Below are 7,230 nucleotides of genomic sequence, written 5' to 3'. Positions count from 1 at the left end.
AGCTTGAGATGTATCAGGAATCCTGGTCCTCAGTACTGCAGCTTCGACCTTATTTGAGGTCAGCGGGGTGAGGCCTGATTCAATATGACACACGTCCTTTTACGGGGTGGGGGGAGATTTGGACCAGAGAGACATAGAGAGGGAAGGCAATGTGAAGACACAGAGGGAGAAGACAGCTGTCTACATCCTCAGGAACCAACTGTAGCTTTTGTTATTAAGCCACCAAGCTGTGTCTTTGCGCAAACAGCCTTCTCACACTGATAATGACAATCCTTAGAAGGTGCAGACTACATGTCTAGACCCAGGGGAGCTCATATCTTTTAGGATAGTAGAGGGGCTCTTTCTATGTTCTCTCCATTTTCTCTTAAAGTAAATGCTTGCTCTAAATGATAATGTGCATTTGGCAGGAGCCACTGGTGGACAGCAGTGACTTCAGGGGGAGGCTGCCAGAGGATACGGATGGTCTTCTGAACTCTTTAGAATCTGTTCTGTCAACACTAAAGCAGGGGAAGTACTCAAACCTCTCTGAACAGTGTGCAGGGGTGTTGTGAGGCCCACATGGATGCTCTGGTTGTTCCAGGCCCACAGCATTGCTCACTGCTATGGTTGTTCCTATGCTACAAGGCTATTCTGTGAATGACATTGTGTGTCACAGGGGATCTGGAAGGTAGTCAGTTCTGCAACTGTCCTAAGGAGCTCACATGATCAGAGACCAATGGCTGTGATCTGACCTGTTGCTAAGATTGTCCTACCTTTAGTTCAGGCACACAGTTACCAAGTGACAGGAGGCGGAGGAGGAAGCACGCTCACATTTTAACCTTTTCTGGAGAACCTACATGGAAAAAAAAATGACTATTTATTTAGTTCTTGTTCTGTGAAAGGATCTTTATATTAATTTTTTAGCATCTGTTTCCATTACTGTATGTTGCTGGCAAGTCTTATGTCAACTTGACACACAAACTAGTTATCTGAACGAACAGAACCGTAACTGAGAAAATGTCTCCATGACATACAGCTGTAAGGCATTTTCTTAATTAGTGAGTGATGGGGGAGTGTTCAGTCCATTGTGGGTGGTGCCACCCCGGGGATGGTGGTCCTGGGTTCTATAAGAAGGCAGGCTGAGCAAAGCCATGGGGGTGGGAGGAGCAAGCCAGTAAGCAGCACCTGTCCATGGCCTCTGCATCAGCTCCTGCCTCCAGGTTCCTGCCCTGTGTGAGTTCCTGTCCTGACTTCCTTCAATGATGAACAGCAGTGTGGAAGTATAATCTAAACAAACCCCCTTTCTCCTAACTTGCTTTTTGATCATGGTGTTTTATTGGAGCAATAGAAACCCTAACTAAGACACCACAGCAGAGTATCTATAAACATATTATAAAGAGAAATTTTACTTAGCCTCACAGTTTTAGAATCTTCATCTCATTATCATTTGGCTCTACCGTGGTCCATCATGGAGGAAACTGTTGCAAAGGCAGCCCCTCCATTGCAGGCCAGGTGTGGGCACAAACCAAGAAAGAGACTGACATACCTCCTTTGAGGACACATTCCCCAGTGGCGTGAACTGGCTCCAAATCTCTCACCTTCTGAAGTTTCATCTACCTTTCAAAAGCCCCAAGCTGGGGACCAAGCCTGTGACACATGGGTCTATGAAGTTCAGGCCTGATACAAACTTGGCAACATCTTATTTAATTTTCTTATAATGAATCAGAACACAGCTGACAGGATTCAGTTGCTGAGTGTTTGAGTGCCTTCGTCATAGTCATTCACGAAAGTTGGGATTTTGAAGTTAGGCCTAGAATATAAAGCATCTACAGTGGGGCTCCTTCATATAGTGCCTCAGGAGAACCAGCATGCTTTCTCCTGCTCAGGTTTCTGTAGCAAACACGGTATGCCAATTTTTATTAAAAAGAAAAAAAATAGTTCACCTTTAAAATAGTTCAATCTGGAGAGTCCCCATTTAGAGACACTGGAGAGCAGGTTACAGCTGCGTTCTTCAAGCCGTCAGAATACCCTTTCCTCTGTAAGGAACCATTTTACTTTCCCGCTCTCCTCCCTTACCTCCACATCTCTACCAAACTCCAAGGAGGTGGCTGCTCACTTTGCTCTTTCTAGCTCTTTAAATCTAAAAACAGATCCTCCGCTCTTTGCATGGGTACTTTTGAGTGCCCTAGGAAGAAACCTCTTCCTAGTCTGTCTCCTTACGGTCCCTTGTCCTTGTCTCTCTCCTCCCCTCTCTCTGCCTGTCTCTGTCTCTCTCTGGAAACAATGCAAGGTCAAGTCTTTTGACTTCTGTTCTCGGGACACCGAGGGCTACCCTTTTGCCTTTCTTGATGCATCTGGAACCTCTTGGATGTGCGTTTATGTCCAACATGAGCTTCCTCCAGGCTTCAGAGTCCTTTCCAGCTGATTGTGGCCACGTGTCATTTAGTGAGAAGAGCATGAGCTTCGTTAGTTACACTCCTCATGTCTAGGGATGATTCACTAAAGGTCAGTTGATGGGTAGGGGGTGTGGGTGGGATGGGGGTAGGCTGTGAACTCACTGGGAGAGATCAGGAATTTAGAAGGGGCCGGGCGGTGGTGGCGCACGCCTTTAATCCCAGCACTTGGGAGGCAGAGACAGGCGGATTTCTGAGTTTGAGGCCAGCCTGGTCTACAGAGTGAGTTCCAGAACAGCCAGAACTATACAGAGAAACCCTGTCTCAAAAAAAAAAAAAGGAATTTAGAAGGGTAAACTACAAGAATAGGCCTCTTCCTCACAGGAAGGTTGAGAGCTCCTGGATCTTCTGTAGCTCATAATAGGGCAGAGATGCCCCTCCTTGCCTGTCTCTGTAACTCTAGAGACATATTGAGCATCTGACCATAGCAGGAACAGTTTTGTGTCTAAAGCCTAACCAAGCTCGTCATTGGTATCCTGTGGGGAATCAGTTACCTTTGGCTTGGACTTTGAGGAAAAAAAAAAGGAGAATTCAGGGCCTGCACACAAAACTCAGGGCCAATAAGTTACTTAAATCAAGCTTTCTGGGTTTGCCTAGGGATGTAGTTTAGTGTGTAGAGTGCTTGCCCAGAATGTAGAAGGCCCTGGGTTTGATCTCCAGCACTGCATGACACTGCCTGTTGTGGTGCATGCCTGTGATCTATGGAGGTGGGGGCAGGGACATCAGAAGTTCAAAGTCAACCTTTGCTATGTAGTCTGTGCTATATAAGACCCAGAGCCTGGGTCTTAGGAAAATCAACAACAACAACAACAACATGGCTGCAAAGTTACCTAAGTTGGGAATGGGCTTTCATAAGCATAAAGATTGATCCCCAGAAACCAAATTGAGAATAAAAATAAAAATAAAAAAGCCAGGCATGCTAGTTCAGACTGGTTAGGGAGAAACAACTAGGTCCTGGGGGCTCATTGGCTGGCCAGTTTAGCCTACTTGGCGAGGAGTTTCAGGTCACAGAGAGGCTGTCTAAAAATAAAAAGTCAGCACCTGAGAAATGACATTTGAGGTTGTTTTGTGACCTCATGCACACATGCACATTTACATGCATGTCACTCGCACATATGTTTGCACAGACACACACATGAACATATACATACCATCAGAACCACCACCACCACCATCACACGAGTAACAATTTTCCAGGTGGACCATAAATAGTGTCGATTTGGTGTCAATTTGGGAGGCATGGGGATTCTCGGGGGCTCTGACTTGGTCCTTTATGCCTCAGTCCTTCATTTCTTGATCTATTATGTACACAATGCTGTGCAGCTGCGACCCCTGCAGGGTTCATAAGTTACAGGCGAGCTTTTATCCTAGGCTCTGCCCAGCATCCACAGAGCATTTATCTGTCATTTCAGGGTCAAGTCACTGTTTGTACACTCCTGCTTTGCACAGGATCCTTTACAACTTGCTGAGTTTCCCAGAGCACCCTTGTTTAAATCTCATGATAATCTTACCAGCATGGTGTTTTTATTACTACTGTATTGTCATATTTATATTGTGTGCATGTGGAAGCCCTGGAGACTGCAAAGGAGGCCTCAGCCATCGCCCCTCTGGTTCTGAGAAGTACAAGATCACCCAGAATTCCTTCCAAAGGAGAATCACACCTTCTCTCCCCAAGCCTCTGACTGACACTTCAGCAATGGGAGTAAAATAGCATTCATTATCTCGTGACATTTCCAAGGAAGCCTTTACCTCCGCTTCCCCTGAGATTCCATAACAAAAGTTTGTCTGATCTTCCTCTCCCCATGGCTGCGCTCTTTGCCACCCCCAGCTCCTTTTGATCTCCCTGTTTGAGGGCAAACGTTCTCTTGACAGCAGTCCCCAGGGAGACTGGGCTGTCTTTCTTCCTTTCCTTTCAAAGAGCCTTTGAGCACTCCACTCAGCCTGGTGGATGGGATATGTTTCATCTTTCAGTAGGCCCCAATCAACTGCTGAGTAGGGAAGGGAGCTGCCTGGATTCCATAGGGAGGGAGAGCGTGGGACACTGACATCTGGCCTGGGTGTACTCCCTGTTCCTGGGGGAGGGCTGCTTTGTTCTTTTGAGCCTGCTGAGATGGGCAGAGGGTTCTCCAGTTGGTGGGCAGTGCAAATAGTCAGGGTTGGGGAAGAGGGACCACAAGATTGTTAGTTCAGAACCTCTTGAAGAAAAGCCCTTGAGGGCCTTCAACTGCCTTTCTTCCTTTTTGCCCTCCTGAGTCTTGACTGAGTCCTGAGACCTGGGATCCTTCTCTGGTAGAAAGTTCCTTCCCATCACTTACAGAGCCACAGACTCCATGACAGTAAGTCACTGCATACACCAGGGCACACAATACAACTTGAGCTTCTTGGTAGATCCATTTCCCGCCTCAGCCAAGCAAAACTACTTCAGCAGGCAGCCAGCAACTCTCAGGGAGGGTTTTACATACTTACTCTGATAGTGTCTCCAACCTGGAACCAACTCTCTGCAGTCAGGTCTAGAACCCCAGAGGGAGTGGGGAGAGGTGGTGACCTGGAGGGCAGCCCCTCTTTGTGCTTCTCTGGGGGGCCTGTCTTAGTTAGCTTTCTGTTGCTGTGATAGCCACCAAGACCAAAAGCAACTTGGAGAGGAAGGGTTTATTTGACTTATTATAGAATACAGTCCATCATTGAGCGAACCCAAGGCAGGAACCTGGAGGCAGGAACTAAGGAGGAAGCCATGGAGGAATAATACCCACTGACTTGCTCCTTGTAGCTTACCCAGCCTGCTTTTTTTTTCCCCACAGGAGGGGATTTATTTAGGGAGGGGGGAGAGAGAGAGAGAAGCAGGGAAATGGCGAAGAGAAGAGAAAGAGAGAGAGGTTGGGGCGCTCCCAACTATTTAAGTGGGTGATGACGTGTAACTTCCCAGGTGTAGGTAGGTACACCAGGTAGGTGTATTCTGGGAGTGGTTGTCTCAGCAACGTAGGAGTCGCTGGCCCCTGAATATGACATCACGGAGTTCAGACTTATACTAACATACCCCACTTTTTCTTATTATAAAAAAGGAAAAAAGGAGAGGGGAAGCCGATGGTGAAAGGGGGATCGGGCGCTGTGTCTCTCTTAAACTACTTCCTGCTGTGTAGGGGTGTAGTCCGTTGGGGGGAGGAGCTGGCTTTTTCACCATCGGGGCCCATTCCGTGGATGTGTGTACCAGGCTCTTCTGTGGACAGCAACTGGTGATCCTGTAACAAGAACTGATTAATAAACTGGTTAGAAATAATACCAGGAGGATGACAAGAAGGGTGTTACAGGAGAGTATCTGAACTGGAGGTCTCACATTCCCCAAAACGGTATTTCTTGGGGGTGCTGGCGAAGACCATCTTCTTTGCCTGCTTTCTTACACTGTGCAGGACCACTTATCTAGAGTGGTGCCACCACCAGTGGGTTGGGTTCTCTCACATTAATCATCAATCAAGAAATGTAGGCAGACTTGCCTACAGGTCAATTTATGGAGGCATTTTTCACAATTAAGATTCCATCTTTCCAGCTACATCTAAGCTTGTGTCAAGATGACAAAAAGCAACCAGCACATGGCCATCATCTAATTTCCCCATGGAAACTGGAGATATAAACATTTTCTATTACAGGAAGTTTAGACATACACAACAATAAACTAGTAAAAATGAGCTGCAAAAATACACCACCTGCATTTGATAATTTTCAAGAATTCGGTGCCCTTGTCGGATGTATTTGTATGCATGTGTGGCATGCACATGTGAGTGTGCAGATGCTTGCAGCCGCATGCATGCAGAGGCCAGAGCAAGATGCTGAGTGTCTTTGCTATTGCTTTTCACCTTGTTATTTTGAGGGAGTGTGAGCTTAGAAAGCTGCGGGACTAGAGGAACCAATTTGGAGCAAGAGTGAGGTTGAGATGTGTTGGAACAGTGAAAATGTCATCCTGAGACCGGCAGGAATAGGACTGCTTCCTTCTTGCTCTGGGCCTATATGTCCTGGTACATATAGCCTGTACAACCCCCACCTCCATCACTCTTGAGGTAGTCATGTAGTCTAGTGGCCAAATTACAGGTTAACCTTCCTCTCTCTATATAAGGACATGTCCAGCAAGTACCTAGAATCTCTCTTCAAGCAAATGAAGCAGTCCCAGCACCTCAGCCCAGCCAATGATGTACACTTACCTGGAAAACTCCTACTAGCCCTCATTCTACTTACTAGCCCTCATTCACCCCCCAGTAAACAGAACTGTTTCACTAAAGTGTGGGAAGCTGTTTCTCCCCTGTACTCACCGAAGACCAACATCCTGCGTAACCCATCCAGGGCGCTAAGCTTTCACTCCAGTCTGGCCTGGAATGATTCCTAGACACCCTGAGGGGAGACGCATACCTGGGCAGGCAAGTCAGGGTCTCTCACTGAGGAAGAACCTTTCTGTTTCTGGTTAGGCTGACTGGCCTGGGAGCTCTCAGGATCAACTACAGAGTTCAGTTTGTTTTCTTTAGGGTAATTAGAGAAGATAATTTAAAGGGATAATTAATTAGCTCAACAAATATTAAATACCTATCATATACTATAAACTGGCACTTTGAATGTAACTGAATTGAATTAAAAACCCCACCTTTTCAACATTGACATTTTAAATGAAGAATCAGCTAATAAAGGACATTATGTATACAACACACACACACACACACACACACACACACACACACTCCTCCCTCTCCCTCTCCCTCTCCCTCTCCCCTTCTCTCTCTCTCTCTCTCTCTCTCTCTCTCTCTCTCTCTCTCTCTCT

This window comes from Grammomys surdaster, unplaced genomic scaffold (assembly GCF_004785775.1).
Source record: "Grammomys surdaster isolate TR1022 unplaced genomic scaffold, NIH_TR_1.0 126158, whole genome shotgun sequence".
Lineage (NCBI taxonomy): Eukaryota > Metazoa > Chordata > Mammalia > Rodentia > Muridae > Grammomys > Grammomys surdaster.
The sequence above is the reverse complement of the archived record's forward strand: the minus strand, read 5'-3'. Positions refer to the sequence as shown.